The sequence below is a fragment of the Pezoporus flaviventris genome, unplaced genomic scaffold (genome assembly GCF_033815535.1).
Source record: "Pezoporus flaviventris isolate CSIRO_AGI_PZ_B2104156 unplaced genomic scaffold, CSIRO_AGI_Pfla_v1 ptg000031l, whole genome shotgun sequence".
Lineage (NCBI taxonomy): Eukaryota > Metazoa > Chordata > Aves > Psittaciformes > Psittacidae > Pezoporus > Pezoporus flaviventris.
In genome coordinates, this window is record NW_026892579.1 from 65805080 (window position 1) to 65828515 (window position 23436).

Genomic DNA, 23436 nt, shown 5'->3' on the forward strand with positions numbered 1-23436 from the left:
TCCACCTTCCCAAAACTCCAACATGCTCCATGGGGCACAGTCCCAATGCAATTCCTCCCAGCAAGGCTCGAATCTCGTTTCACTTTGTCCCGGTGAGCTGACATTGAGCCTTTTACGGCCATAGTCATTCAGATTTAAGTTTGTGGCCAGAAGTCCACTCAGGTTGTGCAAGAAGTGCAAATGTGGAAGAACAAAGCCTGCAAAGGTGGAGCTGGGTCAGTCTTTATCCCACTGCCCAACTTTTCTTGCCCCAGAGCCACAGGAGAACCCAAATAATGATAAAACCAAGAGCAGACATTGTGACTTGTGCTGTTTCAGCTGTGATCGACCCAGGGTAAAGCTCAGGTATGTGAGAGCAAAGCACCCATAGGCTTTTCCTGTCAAAACCCAGAGTCTGAGGCTGGGAAAGGTGGAGTTGATCCTGTGCTCTTAAATTGTCTTTATTTTCCTTAGTTTTATGCTGCCACTCAGGCATTCCTTGAACACCCAAACTGCTGTCTCCAGCCAGGTGCTTTGCCTGCTTGGAAGCTGATACTCATGCACGAAAACCCAGGGTAAGGCTGACTTTGTTAGCAGTTCTACCTGAGACAGTTTAGGTGCAATTGCATGCAATCAGCTTAGATTGCAAACCTTCTCGCATTCCCAAACTAAAGAAAACTAAAAGGATAAGCATCATAAGAAAACACAGGGGCTGCTGCCTCCACTGGTACTGAAGTCTCCACAAGAAAGCCAGGAGGGAGAAGAGTTGCAGCAAAAGGTTGCTGAAGAGGGAAATCCTCAGCTGAAGGAGAACTGAGGCCACAGAGCTCTCACCAGAGACTGCAAGGGGATTTTTTTTATGTTTTCCTTTTTTTTTTCTTTTTAAGCTGACCATTTTATTATTGGGAAGTGCTAATTTGTGAAAGCAAAACAACTCCAGGCAAAGGGTGTGCTTTGACAAATTTCCCATATTGAGGAGTGGTGGGGAGAAGCATGAAAAAGAGGAGAAAATAAATGTAGAACGATTGCAATGTCATGGGGGGTAAGTGGTACGTTTGAGACAGGGGCTAAATCACTGTTAAATCACTGCAGGCAGAATTGATGTGAGACTGGAGCACACTGAGAACTGGGCAGGGGCATAAACCTAATTGATTTGAGGCTGGAGCAGGGAGTTAATTGGGGGCCAGGGTGGAACAGTAACTAACATAGTGCTGTGATAGCCAAAAGCATATCTCACTCTACGCCGGTCACATCCGCTGTCCTGCCCAAGTCAGACATGAATGCTGGGAGCTGGGGAATCACCCTCCCTGGTAGCTTAAACCATGATTTCATTATTTTGGTTGAAGGCTGGTTTCATGCATTTGGAGATGGACTTCAGCATGTTTTAAGTGCTTATAAGCACTCTCTGCTGTGATGGACCTCAGGAGGGAGATGCCACGCAGCGTGGCTCAGCAGTGCTTGTCATCCACAGGGTTGTTTTGGTTGAGGAAGGGGAGAAGCAATTGGCTGCCAGAACAATTATTGCAGCTAGCATGGAAAAACAGGTGCTTTCCCAGAGAACTTTATTCCTCTCGGAGAAGCAATGTGCGTCCCCAAGGAAACAAACTAGTCCAGGTCTGCACTTACTCCTTGCAAATGTTCCCTTTTTCTCTTGTTCTTTTAAACACTGTTGAATTGAGCACTCAAAATTTGAAAATGCAAAGATGAAGGTTGCCTGGGCAACTGCTTTGCACTGAGTGAGGAAATGATCTTGTGAAACAAACATTAAGTGATCATGTAATTAAAGACTGAATCAAAATTCCATTGTATAAGGCAGGAGCCTAAATTAAAGTTGACCAGGCAACTTTCCGTTTGGTGCTTCCTAAAGTTTAACAACTTGACTTAAATCAACTCTTTTTTCCCCGCAATTATTCCTCCTTTTGCATGCAATCTGAAGAAATTGATGGCCTATCAATATTCTGTGGCCAAGCTCACCTCTAGCCACAATCTGAGTTTTAACCCAGGAGCTGTAAATTCCCAGCACAGATGCTACCACTGGGACAGAGGGTGCAACTTTCATCTGCTGCCCTTGGGGGAATGACTTACAGTTGAAGGAACAATGTGACTTTTCAGGTTGTTACGTACAGTTTGCATTGTGAATTTAGTCTACATCAGATGCACCAAAGGCAGATGCAAGAATTAATGTGTACAGATGTAGAACAGACTGTCCACAGGAAGACTTCACCTAAGCCACTAGTAGTTGGAGGTTGTTTTAAATCCTCAGGAATAATTAGTATATTCCTTCCAAACTCTACTTTTTATTGATTTTTTGTTTTGGCAGTGGCTTTGGTTTTAGATTTCACCCTTTCACCCTTTCCATTACCCAATGTGTCAGAGGAATGTGGTGATACCAGTATTCCTGGGGTCTGCTTCAAGCTCTGGGGTGAGAGTGTGATCCAGAAGAGTTGTTAGCAATCACTCACCAACAGCAGAAGCAAACACCTTAAGACTGCAACATTAAATGCCACTTAGTTAGGAAAAACCTGTAAGTGCTGTCCACTTCTATATAATGTATGAATCTTTATAAGTAATAGCTTGCATTTTGTTCCTTTCACAAACTTGCAGTGACATCTTCCAATGTGTTGCAGTGTACTTGCCATTCCCCACCTGTGTTTAAGACTTTACATCAGTAAAGTCCTCTCTCTAATTCCTCTGGAAACACAAGCGCATTTTTAGCTTATGCACTTTTTAGCTTACTAAGTGATAGTAGAGCTCTACTGTTCTCTTGCTATTTTCAAGGGCAAGAAATGTCCGTACACTCAGCATATACTAGGGCCTGGCTTTTATTATTGTAATTGTTATTGTACTTAGCTATCTGTCAATGCAGAGCTTCAGTTTGACACGAATTATCTCCACAGTAGTGTGCTCCTACCATGAGATGCTCTCACAGCTCCCAGCTGCAAGCGTGAAGGCAAAGGACTAGTTTTAACCTTCTCCCATTTGCACCCAGTCTCATTCTGCCTAATGATCTCACTTTTTAATAGACATTTTTTAAATCCCAGGCTACCCAAATAGTCTGTAAGAATTATATATACAAATACAGCCACACAATAGAGAAGCCTTTGCTTGCATTTACTGAACTGACTGTGGGTTTGGGGCACATCAGTTCTCAGCTGCCTTTCCAGGGACACTGTGGCACTCAGGGTGAGGACTTGCCCATGAGTGCTTGTCAATTAGGCTGGCTTCCTTTGGTAGCTCCTTTTCCTCTGCTGTCAGGTAGTCTTTGTCAATGTAACTTCTTCTTTCTTGTAGAGTAGGCCTTCTTGTGGGTGAGAAAAATTAGTTACTATCTAGGTGCCAATGCATTTTCTCAGTTTGTTTTGAATAATGAGAGCTGTTTGAATTGTTTTAATCTTAATGGTAGTTGTATGATTTAATTTTTTTCCATACTCAGTGTTTATGCTGGCAGCAATGGCAGAAGTTGATGCAGTTTTGGGATAAAGGATCTGGAAGAACTTGTGAGACTTCTTCCACCTCCATTGCCATATGTGCTGACGAGCACAAATAGTGCTTGTTTCTAAGCAAAGGAGACTCCGTGTCTGTTGAGTTCAGCTTTGTACTGTTTTCATTTCTCCACGATAGGTTGGGATGTTCATTCAAAGTTCTTCCTTTACTGTGGGACATCCCTGACATTCTCCCATTGACACAGACCAACTGGTGTGAGCTGGTGACCTGCACCAATACTTCAGTTGGATCTCGCTGCTGCTTCCTCACCCATCCTTTTGTTGCCACCAGCTGACTCCCAGTCTCCTTGCTTAGCCAAGCAGTGTTTCCCTCTCTGTTCTTTAAAACTCCTACAAGTGTTTCTATTTCATGACTTTACCCAACCAGTCTTACTCTCCACTCATCATTTAGTGGATGAGTGAACTGTGCTTCTCACCATGTCCATGTCCACCCATCTATAACGCATCTTTCCCATCCCATATTTCAGTTCTGCTTGACCCGTTATCCCATGGATTTCTTTCCATCATCACCATCTTCCTCACACGTCCTTTTTTAGCCCCATTAAATGAAGTTGTTTCCTTTTCTGTGTCACTTAGACCTGGATATACTCAGGGAAAACCAATTCCTGCTCTTCTCTCTGAGGCCCCTCTTCCAGCAGCTTGAACCTGTGGTTACAGAACAAGTCTGGTTTGAGTTTGGCAAAGTTATAAGCGAATGAAAGAGTCTCTTATAATGGGAAGTGTCATCCAACCTTAATAATCAACAGTGCTCTCAGCCCCACCTACAATATGTGTGTGTGTATGAAAATGAAACCTGAAAACTGAATGAACATGAAAAGGCCTCGACCTACTTTCAATCTCACAGGCGTACTCCCCACCTCTAATGGAAGTAGACAGGACAGGTCTTGTACATCTCTGGCTTCATTTTGCAGAAGTGTGTTACAAGTGGAGAATTATTGTGGAAGGAGTCTTGTAGACAGTAAAACCAGGGAAAGGTTTTGTTGCAGGATCTCATTTGCACAGGGGTAAAACACTCGAGCTCTTCTGAATCCCATCCACGGCAATTCAGACAGATGTTGAAACATGCGGTAACCAAAAGTAGGTCCAAGCCTTGGGCCCTCAGGTAGGCAGATCTCTCTCCTAACAGGCTGTGCAGTTGCAGGGCCTGCTCTCCAGCTGCAACCCAGAGGAAATTTGGAGGGAGCAAGGGATTCGCCGCATCCTCTTTAAGCCAGCCATTAGCTTATTAGGGAAAGGAGGGCTCTTATTCCTGGGAGCAACGTTTTGTGAACTGTCATACTCGTTTCCTTCACACGCTGGCACAGATTGCCTGCTTGACCTGAGGGCTGAAGCCATTTACATTTGTGATCTGCTCATCTCTCAGAAACCTCCACAGATTAGAAATACCACAAACCATGTTTGTTGTCGCGAGGGCAGAGACGTCTGAGGAGAGGTCTGGGTGTCGTGTTTGACCTCGGCTGAAATACTGGCTCAAAATAGGCCTTTGCTTTGAAGAATTTCAGAGTCTCTAATCTTCAAAGCACTGGCTAATGTCTAATTGACTGTAGGTAAGTATTTCTTTACAAGAGAGCTCTTCTGCAGCACAACTCTCAGACCAAGCTTCTCCAGTGTCTTACAGGTGAATGAGAGAACTCAAAAGCTAATACAGTCTCGGAAAAGATTTTGTGTTGAAACTGCATAATTGCAAGAGCTTTTCCTTCTGTGTTAAGATTTCTAATGAGCTTTTTACAGGAGGCTGCTGGTCTCTCAGCTGAGAAATGCTATAAGACAGCAAAAAAACAGAGACTTTACTTCCTCAGTCTTTATTCTTCCTTGTAATGTCTGTAGTGTTTGCCATGGGGGTGCTCTATGTTGTGCTTCCGCAACAAGGATGAGTCCATCCTTTCTGCTTTCCTGTGGTCCCAGGCCCTTCAGAGGGGCATCAGAGTGGCATTACCCCTCTGGCCCTAGGGGCTGGCACACATGCTGTGGCCTCAAAAGGTGCGGAGCTGAGAGTGAAACCCTAGAAGGAGCTGGTAATGCTGTAAGATGGAGCGGTCAAAACCTCAGTATATTGCTGTGAGGAGGCCATTTATAATTTACCCACATTCCCTCTTGCTGAAAAAATTCCTCTAATTCTTCCCATGTGAATGCAGAGCATGAAAGGAGCACCGAAAGTCTCCCCTCTTGTTTTCCCATTCATTTTCTTATGCTAAAGCCCTGTGGACGAAACCCGTTCCAGGTGCAGGAGAGCTTTTCCTGTAATTTACCCATGGTATTCTTATCAAAAGTGTTACTTCCAAAACTATTTCCTTTTAACATTAATTATTCTTTGAGCCAGCTCGCTCACAGCACACAAAAGGGTACAGAGGCTTTGCAGGATTTCTTCTTTTTCATTAAGTACCACATGTGCCTCTCTTTGCATACATAGAGTAGTTCCCCACCACCTTGAAGACATCACAGCGTGTACTGTAGGAACCAAAGCTAACTGGTATAAAATCGGTGGTTGTTGTTTGGTTATGTGCTGTGATGTTTCCCATATGACTTAGTGATGAAGCTTGTGGGGCTGGAGGTGTAAGAATTAAATTAAAAGTTTAAATATATAAATAAAAGGGACATAAGCTGCTGCTGGGATAACGTCTTTTGAGTCTGAATCTTCCCTGCAAGGTTTGGTGTGCGCATCTGATCTTGCCCAACAAAGGGAGATGAGGATGCCGGTCAGCCCCATGGGCACACAGGTTGCTTGCTAAAAGCAGTACAAGAAGAGCTGGGAGGAGAGAGCAGGGTTAATCTCTTGTCCTCTTTGCCCAGGGGAATGTTTATCACCTCCCAGGGAAGGTCTCCTTTCCTTCAGTGAGTTAAGTCAGCCTTTGCTTTGTTTGATGCTGCCCATTTGAGGAAAGCTTCTCCCTGACCTTCTGCCAGAGAGACTGATGACAAGGACGGTTTGAACTAACCTTGACATTCACCAGGGTAAATGGCTTTTTCCACAAGTAGTCAGCAAGCAAGGAGAGCCAGTCAAGAGCTAATGAATCTGTACCTGAGGGAAACTGAACAACAGTTGTACTTTTAAAGAAGGAAAGTCTTCCCTGGTTTCATTTGGGCTTAAATGCTGGGGGATTAACTCTTCCAGCTCACACTTGGGTCTTGCCATGTTGCCTTTTGGCTGCTGGCAGGGAAGCTACCAGTGGACGAGTGGACAGAGAAAGCCTCAATGGGAAAGGAAACGTTCTCAGCTCTCTGACTGCTCCGATGAGGGATGAAACTGCTGGAGTCCCTTCTCTCCCCATGGCACAGCAACAATCCTCTTGCAGCCCCACACTGCCGTTGGTGCAGGGAATTAGCTGAAGGGACTAGATCGAGGACTGATGGGTGGTTGGGTAACTGCTGCCTACAAGCACTGTACCCCCAATGACACCTTTAAAAAGGGCTTTAAGGCTAAGCTTTAGTCCTGGGCTTTAGCTTTAGGAAGTGGAGTGATCACTGTGGCCATCACCAGTGCTGGCTCTTGATGGATAGGGATATCACGCATGGGATTGTTTGTACTGCAGGAAAGGGTCTGGTTGCACCTCCATTTGGGGTATTCGTTGGAGTGTCCCTACATTATAAAAGCAGAAGCACGCAGAGCCTGCAGTGCCCTTTTCCTGCTGGGGAAGGAGGTTTTGTTGGCTGCTCAGCCGATATCTGGGAACAATAGAAAGAGCTTTGGCTATTGCGACATATTTCACTTTTCTCAGCACTGTCCAGATGATGTATTCGTAGTACTAATTAGGTTGTTCAAAGCCCAGTTTTTGTGAATAAGCCATCATTGTGTGAAGATTGGCCTGACAGTCCTCTGGCCTGTTCATTCACAAATCTTGCCTGTTGCTTCATTTAGTGTTAACTCATTAGGGGATTCCTCCTGCAGCTGGCAGGAAGGACACGAGGTGTTGCACTGGATGGAGCTTCCTGGATGGGTAGAATACTAGATGATCTTTAAAGGTCTTTTCCAGCCCTAACCATTCATGAAATCAGGGTACTGCTGATTTCAGCTCAGTTTGGTGAACCTCGGTCTTTCATGGGAGCTCATGCTCCTTGAAAGAAGTTTGCAAAGGGACTGGCTGGTGAAGTGAGAGCCCATTTTCCTGGGATGCTTGGGAAGTGACTGCAGCCAGCTTTTGTCTGGCAGCACTTGGACTCGAGGCACATGGACTGCTTTCCTGAGTCTGCTACTAATTCGTGTGTGCATAACTCCTACTGGCTGGACTAAATCGAGCTCTGTAAAATGTATTTATTAATACTTACTTCCTAGGGCTGTTTATTTAAATGTTTGCAAAAGGCTTTGGAAGGCTAAGCAAGGGGAAGGCACGAGCTCCAGCACTGAATCTTAAGCACTGGCAATGGAGATGGTTGGCAAAAAAACAGCAATACATCTTCCTCGGGATAACAAAAGTAGCGCCGATGCCATCTTTGTCTGATGATCATCTTCCAAGGGATGATTTAACAAACACTACAGTGTTTTAAGGAGGGAATGAAACAACACTGGGGAAAATGGAGCTGGTAAAATGAAATAGGAGCTGTGTGTTTTCGCTTCTGACATTTCCCCCCGCGGGGCTTTACCGAGGTTTTGCCACTGAGTGCAAGCGGTGGGAGCAGAAATGGGCAACATCAGGGATAAACTGGGACTGGAGTTAGTACGTGGTGAGGATGTGCCAGGTTTTGTGTCTGCTGATCAAACAGATGAAAGCGAACAGCCCAAGCACAAACCATGGTGCTGGCACAGAGGGAAGCACCAGAGCTGGAGAGCACCCCGGGGTGATGTCTGGAGGCAAAGAGAACCCTGTGAGAGGCTGGAGACAAACCATGGCGCTGGTGAGGCTCCTGGGGAAGAAGTTGTATACAGTGGAGGAGATAATATTTCATCTCCCCGCGGGTCAGTTGGTTCTCGGCAGAGTGTTCTCTGTTTGAGGTTTGAGGATTTGCAGACAGACAAACTCCACAACCCAGCAAAGGTCAGTCTAAATATCAGGCAGATAAACAGCACCTTTGCCGTAAGCACAACTCCGATTTATGGTGCTCCATCTACTCTTTCCTTTACATGATAAAGTGAAACGCGTGCTTCTTCAGAGGGTGGCAGCTGAGAAATTTAAAGTAACATAACTTCCTGAGGTGTTTTCAAAGAAATATGCTTTCCTGTATGCAGCCTGCTTCCTTTTTAAGGTTTTTTTTTTCACTCTGGTTATTTTGCTTTGGAGAATTTCTCCTTCCTGACCCCGTAGACCTGCAGAAAACCATGACACCTGCTTTGCAATCGCCTTTCCAAAACAAGACCTCAGTGGTGATGGGCCTGCAGAGCACTGCGCTGGCCAAAGGCCACCTAGGAGATGTTGGACCCTCTTCCTTGACCAAAGCTGTCCTTTGGTGGATCAATCTGCCCTTGGTAAAGCCAGCACTGCTGGCAAGGTACAGGGCTGCAGATGTGTTCTTACTCCGTGTTGGTCACTCTCCGGAGCCCTGGGGCAACCTTAGGATTCAGCATGTCAAATTTCACATGCCACAATCAAGAGTCCTGTGAATCACATGAACAATTAACATTGTCCATAGGATCAAATTGACATAAGGAAGAACAAGGCATAAGTCGTAATTTCTGCTACTTCTGTTTAAGTCAGGCAGAAAACCAGGAAATTTGTGCACAGAACACTAAGGATAACCAGTTTTTAGGGTCCTGCCTTTCATTCCAGATTGGATTTCAGTTAATAACACAGCTCCTCGATGCCAGGTGAAACCCTTTTAGCTAGAATTTGCTTGCGCTATCTTCAATGGAGCCCACATTTCCCCATGCTCCATGAAGTATCTTTAAAGTGAATACAAATTATGCTACAATGGGAAACCAGTTTTAACAGTACTAAAGTGGGGCAAGGGAGTCACAGTACACCAGGATCAGACTCCCTTTAATTTTCTTCTTACTGACCTTCTGGACAAGATCTATGTAATTAAACCAGTAGGTAGTATAAGTATTGAATGCAGAGGATGCACCAAATACTCTTTTAAGCTAAACTATCTTTCCCTAGTGAAATAATTGAGCAAGTATTACAATGTACAATCAAAATAGCAAAAAGGTATTTTTGCTCCTAAAATATATTAAAATTAGGGATTAGTGTTTTAAGGTTGTTTTGAGGGGTGTTTTTTTTTTCTGTTCGTAGAAATCCTATGTATGATTAAACACCATCCTGTCCTAGGAATTGTAGTTGGATCCAGAAAACTTGGATTCTGGGGCTGCTTTGCTTCTAAGCTGACTGATTGAGGATCTATTTAGCCACTATGTGGACGGTGATTTTTAGTATCACTCTGCACCTGATGTAGCTTAATATTTTGTCTTAAATCTACCTCTGAATCACTGCAAGATAACATTTGTCAGGAGCTTACATGGCTATAGGCTGTTTGTCACAACAATGGTCTTGTAGATACCAACAGAGCAAACCCTGGTTCGACTGGTCAGTTCACCACTTGTGGCTGCAGTCTTAAAATTGTGCAAGTCATTTGCCTAGTCTGTAATATTAGCACCAAAAAAAAGCACCTTTTAAGTAATTCTAAGGTTTTATAGCACAATACAATCATTGTAGCGTTATGAAAAATGCTAATATTAGCTTAAATGCTTTGAAGCTTGTTCCAGGAATTTGGATTTCACAAGGATGTCCCTGCAGGTTTTACACTCAGGAGAAGACATTTGGGTGCAGAGAGGAAGAAAACGGAACTTCCTTATCTCTTTCAAGTTCTGTAGGGTTTGGAGGGCTCCAGGTGGGGGTATGTGGTTTGATTCTTTAAGCAAAGGAGGCCTTTTCACCATTAAAATATAAACCAAGGGTTTAGTGCCCTAAGTTCAAATTTGACATTTTTTATTCTGTTTCACTTTTCTTTTTGGAAGAAATGCTGTTTTCCTTGAAAAGCTGGCAGGTTAGTGCAGAGGAGGCAGCTGAGGTAAAGCTGCAACCTCAGGCAGAGAGGTGAGGATCGGGATATGTGGTGGTGGGCACCAAGTTGTGTATGTGTGTGTGCATAGATCCTGATAATTAAATCCCTCACGAGGCAGGTAACCCCTCAGTCCTGGCATAATCAGCTTCCCCCATTGCATCTCTTGCAGCCCGTTCACTCCTATCTTATGACACAGAAGAGTAACATGCTATTAAAATCGGTTATTCTAGATAGTTCACCTCAAAACGCACTGGGGATTTGATATAATTACTGGAATATTCCCCTGCTACCCATGGTCAGGGGCAATGCCATATTGTGCTACTGACAGAGCCCAGCATATAGAGGACTTCTTTAAGTTGTAATAGAAATATCATTCAGAAATTACTTTCTTCCTAGTGATTTCTGACTCACTTTTCCATGATATAAGTGGATACAGGCTGACAATTAGGGCTGGGTGCACATCCAGTAAAGCAGTAACTAAATCCATCAGTACATAAACACGTATGTATCCTAACATGAACCCTCAGTGACTCTCTCTTGGTGGAAAAGAGTACTTTCTTTCTCATGCAAAACATGGGTGAGAGCAGCAGCAGTGACAGTTAGCATTCAGTATCCTCTGGAGAAAGTTTTTTAAAAGCTTTTTAGGCTTTTTATGTGCTTACTTAGACCTGAGGGCTCTGTTCTTCTTGCAAGACAGCAGCACTGGACCGTGCTGCTCTGAGCTGGAGCCAACCAGTGCATCTGGGACAAAGTTTTATGGTACCATTCAGTGTTGACATGAAAAGCCACGTTTTCTTTTCTCTTTCTGGGGTTTCTTTAGTCTTGGTGGAACAAGAGAGGACAAAGAGACACACAGTATTTCTGCATCTCCACTGCCATGCTTGCTTGGGTTTTGTTGGTTCACTCAGGGTTGGGGTCCTGCTTTCACCCCTGTGTGGTCTGCGGGGGGACAGCGCTCTTGTTGCTCCCCCCAGTGCCTGAGCATCACCAACCTGTGCACCGCTGGGTGTTTCCATGGTGATCATAGCTGGGCTGGTCTCCATGGTTACAGTGGTACCCTGGCTGTGGGATGGGGAGCTGCTGTTGATGGCTGGGGGTACCTGGCTGTCCTGGGACAACTGCGCTGCAGTGCAGCAGGGCATGACTGAGCACAGTTGCAGGATGGGGACATCAGGTCATGGGCAACATCTGGAGGACAGTTTGTCACTGCTGCCAGCCTCAGGGTGCAGAGCATCTCTTCCTGGCTCTATGAGGCCCGCAATTTCCATACAGGCACAGAGACTAGAATCCAGCCCCATTAATCACCTGGGTCCAAACATCTCCCTTTGTGTCACCCTGTGCCGTTCAGTGGCAGGGGCAGTGTCCCACCACCGTGCAGGTGGGAATGTCTCTGGGAGGGCAGGGAAGCTCAGGGGCAAGACCACCATCAAACATCGCAGACAGGTACTTCATCTTGGTTCGGCTCATGCGATGCAAACCTGCACCTGCTCAACCTGCTCTTCACCAGACCCATGAACCCTATTGCACCTCAGCTGCAGGAAGAGAACCTGCTTACAGCCACCCATGCACAGATGCTTAAATAGGAAGCAGAATGTGCTGAAGTGAGCAAATCCTGATGGTCAGGGATGGCTTTCTCTGGAGCAAGAAAAGCTCCAGTGGGTAAGGTCAGACCTGAAAACAAACTGTGCACCTGATAAAGAGGTTTTTTATTCAGATTTGTACATTAGATGCTGAAGGTGAGCTTTGTATTTCTTGGTTGCTGGGCAGCGAAAAGAGCTATGTAGGTTGCTTTTATCCCTGCATTAGTTTGGTTGGGCGCTGCCTGTGTCTTGTGTGGACACTTCCCTGCTATAGTGGCCTGATGCTAGCCATGAAATGATCAGCCATTCATAGATACCAGTGGGCTGTGAGGCACGGGAGCAAAGGCACGGCTGGTGCTGCTTCCAAAGTATTGGTGAAGGAATGGCAATTTGTTATTTCAAGTGATCTAATCCTGGTAAGGGTGAAGAGTGACATAAGCACAACAGTAAACAGCATTAGTGTCACCGAGGGCTCTGGGAAGTGTTGGATCGTCTTCATCTGACGTGGCTGGAGGATTCTTTTTACCCCCTTTGCTCAAAATGCTACCAATGATCTAACTTCAATCCCTATGCGGCTATTTATCTCGGTGTCTCCTTGGGGTGCTGGCAGGCAGAACATGCCTGCTCTGCCATGGGGCAGGGGAGAGAAAGATTAACCTGGGAGTGATCCATTTATCCTAAAATTGATCATGCCAAGTCACAGACAAAGATGATGATGAACGTGCATTGGAGAGGCTCATTTCTGCGCAAGCATTTGCCCATCAAGAAGAAAATCTGTCCCCTTTCAAGCACTTCCAGTTAAACACCCTCAAACTGAAGCACCTCTTTCTTCTCTGCCCAAATTAGCCAAGTCACAAATGACCCCTGGCTGCTTTCCAAACTTTTTAACCCATTTTGAACTGAATTTGCTGGTGTCTCCATCCTGGTCCCACCCATGTCAAGGTAAAGCTTCACGCTTGCTTTAATGCAGCAGGAGTAAGCCTCTGCCACAGCCTCTCAGCGCAAACACTTCCCTGGAATCTGAGCAAGTGAAAAACAGTGGAAGTGCCTGTACCTTGGACTGAAGCCTCTCAGATTTCAGCACTTGATGGAGTTTAACTGCGCTTTAAAGTGTGTAACAGAGTTTGTGTGTCCAGTTTGCTTCCACCAATGCTTGAGGATCGAAGGGGGCTGTGGTGCTTTCTGGATCCATCCTTACAGGTGGAGTTAAACATAAAAATCAGAGGTGATCCCTATGGATCCCCTTAACTGCTCCGGGGAGAGCGAGGAGGAAGCCAGGGCTCTCTCGCCATGCAGCTGTGCCCCTTCCCCTCTCTTGAACTTGGCTGTAGGGAATAACTCAGACAACACTGCCCTTATCTCCCGGCATTCCAGAGCCGCAGCAGCGCCGGCCGTGCCGGGGCGTTATCGGAGGCCCGGGTGCCCCACGGCACCTGGCTGTGGGAAGGTCAGTGCTGGGGCAGGCTGTGCTTTCGGCTTTGTTGTTCCTCCCCATCGCCCTGGAGCAGCCACAGGGGTCAGTCTGCAGGAGTACTGAAAGCCCTGGGGATTGTTAAGCGCCAAATCCTGTTTATTCCCTCTTTTACCAAAGCATATTTCACCGAAGAAGCAAGGGATGCTCATTCCATTGCAAAGCAAGCATCCTCTCCGCATCCATTTTAGCACTCTGCCTCCTATAAGCAGTGATATTAGGGGAAGGAGCCACATTCTGCTGGATCAAGCTATGGTGCACGGGGCTGCAGACGGGGTTAAAATATCACCTTGCCTTCGCCAGGGATTTTTCTTTCTCTTATGAAAACAGAGTGGCCTCTGAATGTCAGCCCAGACTGCCTGTCAGTTCTCAGCTGCACCATGGGATAAAGCTGCTGATCCCTTTTATCCCCTTCTGGGAGTAGTATTAATAGTATATTCATTTTTGTTCCATTTATAATTCATTACTGCCCAGTTATTTGGATTTACTTGTGTTAAAAGGCATAACGAGACAAAAACTTAGCTGGCTAGGAGTGCGGGGAGGAGGGGGAAGGCTCTTCCCCTCCTTCAATCCCTATCTTGCCTCCAGGGTGATGGGAGCTGATGGCTGGGGGCCGAGCTTTGGTAGAGCAGGGTATACACGCAGGGTAGAAGGGAGGTCACTTTGTCCACAGGATGTAAAGCTTTAGAGGTCACTATTGCTCAGGGGTGTATAACCTCCAAACACATAGGAAGAGCTGTGTTACTTTGCTCCAGTCTGGTGTATTCCTAGAGCAATATGCCCACACCTCACTGAATTAAACAGCAAATCTAGCTCCTGTTAGGTGTTTAAAATGTGCTCATAGCAGAAAGATTTGTTTTAAACAAAGAGGAGCATACATTTTAAATACAAATTTCCCTTTGTTGTTTTAACCTTCCCCCCCTTCCAGTGTTTTTATCTGCTTGCAGTTGCGTAAGCATTGGCTCTCCTCTGGGCATTGCAGGTTCAGGGCCAGAGGGTCTGCTCTGCCCACAGCACACACTCCAGGAGAGGCCCAGATGTTCAGAGGAGGTTAAAAAAGAAGCCCCAACCCAACAACAAAAAGGAAAAGCTGTGGTTTTTAAACCACCTTTACGCTTTCCTGCTCCTGGGGCCAGCCCCCTGCGTAAGATAAAACAGCCTCGAGTCTGCTTTATCTCACCCCCAGCTGCCCACCATCCCCAGGGATGCTCTAGCAGAAGGGCTCAGCCGGACATGGCAGCTCCCAGCCTCTTCCTTGGCAAGGGGGGGACGGTGCCCAAGGGAGGTGGATGTTGTGGGACCAGCCCCACTGGGACCCTCTCGGCTGGGGCTCACCCCGTGGATGGTCATGTTGGGTTTTCCTGCCTGCTGTGCATGATGCAGCTGGGGCCAGTGTTGGGCTCTGCAGTCCAAGTGCCTTTTTGATTTTCCCTTACACTGTCAGGCTGCTTTCCCAGCAAACTGTGGCTTTCGTGCTGACCCCCTGTTCACACCAGGAGAGGATCTAGTAGATGCCTTCTACGCCTTGACCCAAGTAGGAGCAAACTTGCTCTTGCAGTATGCCCCTCACTATGACCACCCCCAGTTTTGTTAGCTGGCTTGAATTAACAACTGACAGAGGTCAGTCAGGACAGTCACATTCAAAATATGCTTTTGGGAAACAGCCTAGAATATGGGCAGGAAGTTTTATTTTGCAGATAGACCCACACAGAACTCTGCAGACAGAGAAGCATAGATGGACAAATCAGTCAGCCAGGGTGCCTTTGATCCTGAAAGCTCCCAGTCTTTGAAGGGTTTTTTGTGTATTAGTAAGATCCCCAGTCTCAGCCATCCCTATCATCCTGCTCGACCCAGTCACTCCCTTCCCAAAGGGCATCTGCAGATGTACAAGAGCTACCCGTGGGTTCCCAAGATGAGAAATCCCAAATTGCTAAGGAGTATACAGGGGGTTACTGACATGTAGCTCCCACTGCTTTTGATTCAATACCCAGACTGGCCTTTCCGAAGCTCACAGAGGCTCTTGGGAGGAGGGTTTCACACTGTATTTGCTGTGTGGCACCATAAATTCTTGGTTTTGTTTCATTTTTGCACCACTGTGGACTAGAGGGGAAGTGCAATACCAAAGGCTTTTTGTCTTGTAGATATAATGATCACTAAAGATTAGTACTAGTAATAAGTTTTAGAAAGACGTTTTCTGTTTAATTCAGTGTTTCCAAGGAAAAGTTGTATATTCCCAGATATGATATTGCCAAAAAAGGCAGTATTTACACCCAAATGCTTTCTGCACTTCTTTAGCACTCTGGGCAGGATAGTGGCCTTCACCAGTAAAATTTGGACTCCCTTCCCTGTTTGTGGAAGAGTTACCTTTGATTTGGATGAGCATAAATGAGATAGGAGTTTAGCTGTATCCTGTTAAACATTTTCAGCATGTTCTGCATTTATCTTCACTGTTAAGTAAGTCATTGCCTTCCCTGTGATTTAGATGGGCGAAGTATGTCAGTGTAGATACATGTGAGTTTTTTCCCTCTATTTTCCTCCCAAAACCATGACTCAGACCAAAGAGAAACAAAGCCAGGTCTGAACCCCACACCTCATTAGTGGTGTGCTTGTCTTGCTCTTCAAAAAGGCGTAAACTAAAGGCCAGTGGCCCATCCCAGAGTGATGCTGATGCTTTTGCCCTCACCCAGGTGCAAGAGCAGTGCCTGCACTTGAATTTTTGCTTTGCTTTTGTCCTTGTCACCCTTTCTAATGGCACACTGAGCAGGTGGCATGGGGAGGGAGGTGCAATGGAGACATCGTATAGCCACAGGCACTGCAAGCAAGTGCCCTCCCCTCCTGAAACACTGCACCCATTGACTTTGCCCACCTGTTTGCGATGGCTTTGGGGTCTAATACCTTTTTGAAAGGGGAACAGAGACCCTTAAAGGGAAGAGGAGAGGGGGCAGGGAAGCTGCTGGCAGCCCCTGTAACAGGAGCACGGTTTGCAACCCCATTCACAGCCATTGTCTGGCATTGTTGTACCAGACACGCTCCATTCACGGCCCCTCGCCTGTCCCTTTTCAGCAAGTGCCCACTGGTCCTGCTCTGTTTGTCAGCAAGAATGAGCTGCTGGGAGGAGGAATGTTTCCCAGACAGCGGGTGAGGAGGTCAGTCTGGACCTCTGGACATTAGTGGCACAGACTTGCAGCCATGGCATGTGAAAGCAGGGTGATCCTTTGAGGGTCTGGCAGCCGTTTGGCTATGTGCGGCAGAGCGCAATTCAGACCATGAGATTAGCTGTCAGGTCATCTGCTGTGAAATCCATTATGAAAAACACCCGGAAACTGAGGCTTCTCTTGAAATCCTCCCTTTACTGAATTGCAGAAATCATCTTTGCAAGCTTTTGTCAGATACATATATATGTATAATATATTTATATGCTCACACGCGCGCTCGCACGTATAAAATGATGTTTGCTGTAATGCCTCATGCAAAAACGCTAGTTGAATAAATCTGTCACTGAAACTTCAACTCCAGATTACTACACTCTAAGATCTGCTATTACAAGTGGAAACACATCTTTAGAAAGTTCACAACAGTCTGGAGCAGATGAGCTATCGAAATGCAACAGAAAATCTACCCCTTCCAGATTAGTCAAACAATGAATGTAGTCCTGCACATAAACACTGTCTAACTGTACTGGCAGGGTAAATGGTTCCTGATTTAGGCATTTCCTCAGACTGTGAATGCCAGTATAAATTACCTTGAGGAAAAATACATTTCTAATCTGGAAGTGTGGTCAAGCGGTTCAAATACTGGTAACAAATCAGTCAACTACCAAATTATTAAACATTTCCAGTATTAGTATTAATCTCTGGTAGCAACAACGTACAATTTGCCAGAAAATACATCCTTAGTATATCTTGATGTACTTAAAAAAGTAGTTTTAATCTATTAATCTATCCCTAGTCAGGGAAATCCAAGAGGAATGAGGAGTCTGGTTTGCTGGATTTCAGAGGTATCCTTTCATGGTGGTGGATGTTGTTACCCCTCTGTGTTTTCAAACTGCACGCTGCCTTGTGTGCATTATGGATTTATGCAGTAATAGCCATATTTACCTTTGCAGCCATCTGAATGTAGCAGCAAAGCATGAATGCCTGAAGGAGAAAATGAGAAAAGAAAGAGGGGAGCAGGGTAATGCAGGTATTAATCTCTCAGTTGATGAAGAGTGGTTTCTGCTCTGCATGCAAAAGATTTCCTTGTCTTCCACAAGATCTTCTCAAAGAGCACACTCAGTCCAGTGTATTTTGATGGAACTATCTGAGGTGTGAAGATATAGAGAAAAGAAGAACTCAGATTTGTGTAGGTAGAAAGTCTGGATCATTTTAGTCCAACCCATTGAAATCTTTGCCAAGTTGGTTTTTAAATTTAATACCCTCCCTAAAGACCCTTGGTACCAAACCCAAATGTTGATGAGCTTGTGCCATGACTACGCGTGCCAAGAGAGCTTTCAGGGGAGAGGTTTTGGCATGCATATAGAGCAGATTTTTACTGTGACTCTTAGAGCATCAGCCTCATCTCAAACCACCCTCAGGCCTGACCAGAAGAAACCGCCATCAAATCAATGAGGTGGATGCAGCAGAAAATGCTCTTGCTGGGTATGGGATTGCAGGTCCAGCCCCAGCACAAGTGGATTGCACAAGTCATGGATGAGCATGTCGCCATTGTACTTTTCTATTTGCATAAAACAATTATCCCCTGGACAGTAGCTTCGGAGTTGTCTAGACAACATGCTTCTGATGGTATTACTGACCTCAGACACACTGGGCTAGCTCTAAATTAGCAATGAGGAGGGCTGGAGGGATGTATTATAGTAGTTATAAACCATAAGAAGGTATTTAAATAGATAGATAAGACACATGCAAATCTTTTCATTGCCATGACAACCATCTTGATATAGGTTTTCCATACGTAGCGAGAATGGCAGAGCAAAAGGCACTGGAAAAATAGCAAGAACCTGTAATGATAATGAACCCTGACAGTGTATTAGTCTAGATTTTGGTCACTTATTAACTCTTAATAAAATACAAACTTCTATAGTAATACAGTGTTCAGTGGGTCAGGGAGCAATTACTTTTAAACCTTGGCTATAAGGATCTCTGCTATATGGCTATACCTAATGTACCAATTCTTCACAAATTGATCCGACTGATTAAAAAACACTTTGCTATTAGATGTAAATTGCTTAGCTGCTCAGAAGCGCTTTGCAGGGACGGGTTGCACAAAGCATGAAAATATGTCATTTATGGACATCTTTATATTTCCCACCTGGTTTTATTGGCCAGGCGAGGAATCTTGTAAATCTGAATCCACAGATAATTGTCACAAGAGAGCTGGGGCCTCCAGTTTCAAATGGGAAATGCAGTGCAATCCCCCAGCACACATGTGACCCCTCCATATGTGACCTGTCTGAGCAGACCAGAACTGAGTATTTGTTCTTTTCTGTTCTTCTTCTTGCAGTTCTTAATCTCTTCGAAGGGCAAACCCACTAATTTGAAGGCCAGTTCATGGCTTCCATGGTGCCTCCTGTAGCCATTGAGGGTTTCTCTTCTTTCTCAGACATTCAGGATGAAAACATCTGCTGGAGCTTGGACCTGAAGGCATCTTGTCCGACTTGTGTCCTATGTGCTTGTCCCCAAGCTAGTCCAGAGATGTTGGGATGTGGGTGGCTCAGGTGGGAAGGACACAAGTATATTACCCCACTTCAAACAGTTTTCTCCACAAGTCAGGTGCATCAGTAGTGACCAGGGCCCTTGGAAATGAATTGTGATTAACCTTGCAGGGTGTTTTTTGACTGTTGGTCTTTTTTCCTTGATGCTAGTGAAGATGCAGTTGTAGGGACCAAGCCTGTCGCAAACTAATTCCTTGTTACCACTGCTTGCCATACCTGCAATGGATGGTTTTGGTTTGTAAGGGTGTTTGGAGGTGGATGGCCCACACAGTGCTTTTGCATAGTCCCATTTCCTTCCACCCCAGCAGGCAGCAGGGTACCGCATCCCCAGCCCAGGCTGAATCTACCACAGCCTCCATGCCATCTCCTGTGGTCCCTTTCTGCTGCCTCTGTCCTGTCACACTCCACATAAAAGCCTTGCCCTCCTTGGCAGTGACCACTGTCCTTTAATTTATGCCTTCAGGTAGTAATTTTGTCCAGCGCTGTCAGGCTTTTGCTGTGCAGCTCCCCACAGCTCTCACACCAATCCTATTCCTTCAAGCTTCTTTTGGGCAGTGATTCGTCAAAGCCCTTGAAGATGGCAAGACAGGCAGGGTGCTACAACAACTGCCTATTATTCGTATTTTTTGAACTGCAGCCTTTTTACTATAGCTTTGTGTTACCTCTCTGCCCCACCTGTAAGGAGGTGGGAAGTGATTTGGGCAGGGAGCATCCTGTCCTCCTGCAAAGCGCAGCACCGAGCACGGCAGCTCCAACCAAAACCCTGCGGGTGATACCGTGGTGCAGAGAATAATTAAAAAGCTGCACTCTTTTCCCAGATGAGAAACACTCCTGTAGTGTGTAAATCAGCCACCGTCCGGGAGGAATAATCCAGGCGGGATAATTGTGCAGGGGAAAGGCCCCAGGCGTGATAGGGGTTTGCATTAGCAATGCCTTTTCATCCATCTGTCTTTTGACCAGAGCTAGAGAAAGCCAGAGTTTTGACTTATAAGGATGTTTTGATCAACTGATGATTATTTCAGTGACGGAGCTCCTGAAGTACACACAGACACAAAATACCTTATTTGTGTACAGGAGCAGCTAGGAGCCAGGAACTGAAAGGTTTCCTTCTTCAAAGATTAATCTGTTTAGGATCTACCAGCTCCCTGTAATCCTGGGGAATTCAACCATCAGTTTGACTGGGGGAAATATTTCACCCTGAGTGTTTATCCACTGACTACAGTGGAAGCAGAAACAGGCCAAAGAAGAATTTGGCTCAGAGCAGGCATTAAATTGTACCATTTATTGGTATACCATTGTTATTTATTAGTCAGGCTATAGAAAAGCTGAAGAGTCCTGCTTACAGTCAGAGCTTGATTATGCTGTTCAAGTGTGTTAGGAGCCCTGTCTGACACCTCCAACAAGTATCCCACTTTTGGGTGTCATTAGGGAAAGGTTAAAGGTGCTGAAAATGGCTGGTACCAAAAAGTATCCCAAGAATGATCGTGAAAGCAATGCAAAGGCAGATATATTTGTCCTGCAGTCAAATGGCTTTTACAAGTCATATATAACATACATGCTACTAACAACAACTACACTGTTAAAAAGCGTATTCCAAAGTTTAGAAAAGGTACTTTGGTGCTATGGAGGAGAAAGAGTCTGTGACGGAGCCCACCTATGTATTTTCTTTTTAAGATCATCTAAACTTTATTGAAGACTAGCCACAGAACGGAAAATTGTTGGTATTAACACTCTAGGGCATCCTGTGTACTGAAGTCTCAATTTCTGATCCTGAATACGTGTTCCGGCTGACAAATTTTGGGGTGTTATTTTGCCTTCTAGATATTCAGATGTTCTTGGGTCATCTGGGAATTGAACAGCTTTTGCATGTATTTAAAGCAAAGTAAACTTTCCTGCGTGCCTGCTGATGGGGAGGAGCAACCTTATTTATGAACACAGGCACCTGCCATGTTAATTTGTACAACGTTTGTGATTTATCCTAAAAGAACACATTACACAGTGGATTTGCAGGAGTTAAAGGGAATCTGCAGGGTGACTTTAATCTTTATGTCTTTATATACTTGAGGGCATTTTACTGCACCTCTGCACTGCTTTCACTACACAATCATTTTCTGTTTTAGAAATGTAGCCATTTGGATCAATAGTTACAGTCCAATATATTGTGCTTCTGATGGGAGCCTCACAGGACAGTTAAGAAGCACCGTGGTAATTCCACAAAATGCTTGGCTACACTCTGAAATCTATTTCAAAAGTAAAGTTGGCAAAACATACACTGCGCAGAATTACACGAGCCCTAATGAAATTGTACTTACTCCACTTACTTGTATTAAAACTGAATTAGGAAGAATGGGATGTAAAGGGATGTTCCTTGCTTGAAACATGAGGGTTTTAATAGGAAGCTGTAAGTATTAAGGACCAGGCTATCAGCAGTTTTAAACTCCTGTGGAACAGTGTTTGGAGCGGGTTTTGAAGGGAAAGATTTCTAGGTAATGTGGTAAGCGTGCATTTAAAAGAAAAGAGGAAAAAGAGGATGTTTGGAGACATTTACACAGCACACAAAGCAATAAGTAAAAAAAAGGATCTAAAATCATATGTCCCTTAAAGCGTTAACAAATGTATCCCGAGCGTTGTGGGTTTTACAGTAAATTCTTTATCTATAAACAAACCGGGTTATCACAGCTGTTTATTGTACTGCTAGCCCTGCTCCTAACCTTTATGTCTTTATTGCTTACATACCATTCCCTTGTTTATATGTCTGTACCAGCCTGTGCCCTTGAACTTGGCCCCCGCGAGCCCTGACCCGGCGCGCTCGCTCACTCACGTGGGTCACATCGGAGATCAGTAAATGGGAGATGGGGCTGGAATATGGGCAATTAACACACAGCCAAAGCCTCACTGGTGGTGGTGGGGGGGGGGGGGGTTAGACCACCAGCCACGGTCCTTGGTGCTGGAGCTGCCAGGATGTGGGCTTCACCACTGCAGAACCATCAGCCCCCCTCCCCTAGGGCCTTGGCAGTGCGCATTAGAAATGAAAGGAGAGCCGTGTGCTCTTCCGCTCTCTTTTTGTCTGTCTGTTTTTCCCCCTCTCCTCTGGCTGATAAGCTGACAGCCAGGCGTGCCTTGTTCTGATAACTCAGCAAAGTCTGGGTTTCGTATGGACAAACAGCCCGTGCCCTCCAGCATCTTCGCCAGCAAGGCTTGAAGGGCAGGACAGAGCGGGCAGCACAGGAATAAGCAGGGACAGGGGCATGGCTGGGAATATCTGCCTTCAGATCAATGATAAACTTCAACTGTAAGCTAAAAAGTACTTTACAAACCCTCTGATGTCCCACACGATAGATTTCAATGCATAAAGGGTTTTGGCTCAGATCAGTGTGTTTGCCACCGGGGGTGCTGTCAGCGGTTGCTGTGGCATCTCGTAAGAGACGGACCCTCCAAAATGTGGGCAGCACTGAACATGCTGGGACAAACCAGTGTCAGTTTGTACAATAAGCCTTCCTCACCACCCCTTGGAGAAATTGGACCGGGTTTAGTTTCATTTAGAATGGGATCTTCACTCAAAAAAAAAACCCTCCTGGTAAAAACATCTCCGGGTCTGAATCCAATCCTTCATTGCTGCTAAAAATAATGTCAGTGAATGGAAGAATTCACAAATTCTCCCAGGGAAAAGAAAAGATGATCCCATTAACCTACATTACAGCCATCACCATTAAGAGATACCATTAACCTGCAGTTCCCACACAGTCTTGTCGGAGATAGTACAGTCATCCCTATAATTTTGGAGATACTACAGTCATCCCTATAAGCGTATGCTAACTCCTGACAAACGCAGTATTGTAGCCAAGTCCATTGTCAGATTATAAGGACCAATCCGTGTAGCCTTTCATGAGTGTTTTGGGTATTGAGGCAAAAGCCTGTCTCAAACCACACTTTGGATCAGAGCTCCAGAACAGGAATGGGTCCCCTGCTATCGAAAATGATAGGATTTGACTGTCTTACAAGGTCATGAGCAGTCATAATGGATCAATAGAGAGGATGAGATGTGTATCAGGAGTTTTAATGACATAACATTGTGTTGTAGAAGTTGTTGTTTGACTTTCTAGAGAAACATATATATTTTCAGTGGCTGTTCTTCACACATTTGTTAATGCTCAGCTACCAAAGTGGGAGTGCTAATGAGTACTGATATCTGGTGAATAAGTTTAACTGAATCCTACTAGTTGGAGAACTGGAATGTGACTGTTTAATATAAAGTATATATAT

At 45.2% G+C, this 23436-nt stretch overlaps 1 long non-coding RNA gene across 2 annotated transcripts in view; it reads left to right on the plus strand.

The window, feature by feature from the left end:
• The window catches only part of LOC133273324 (uncharacterized), a 67432-nt gene that overhangs the window by 33458 nt on the left and 10538 nt on the right, over positions 1–23436 (plus strand). For both annotated transcript variants that reach the window (XR_009744737.1, XR_009744738.1), the window contains exon 2: positions 17569–17767. This is a non-coding gene — a long non-coding RNA (uncharacterized LOC133273324). The remainder of the gene's footprint in view (positions 1–17568; positions 17768–23436) is intronic.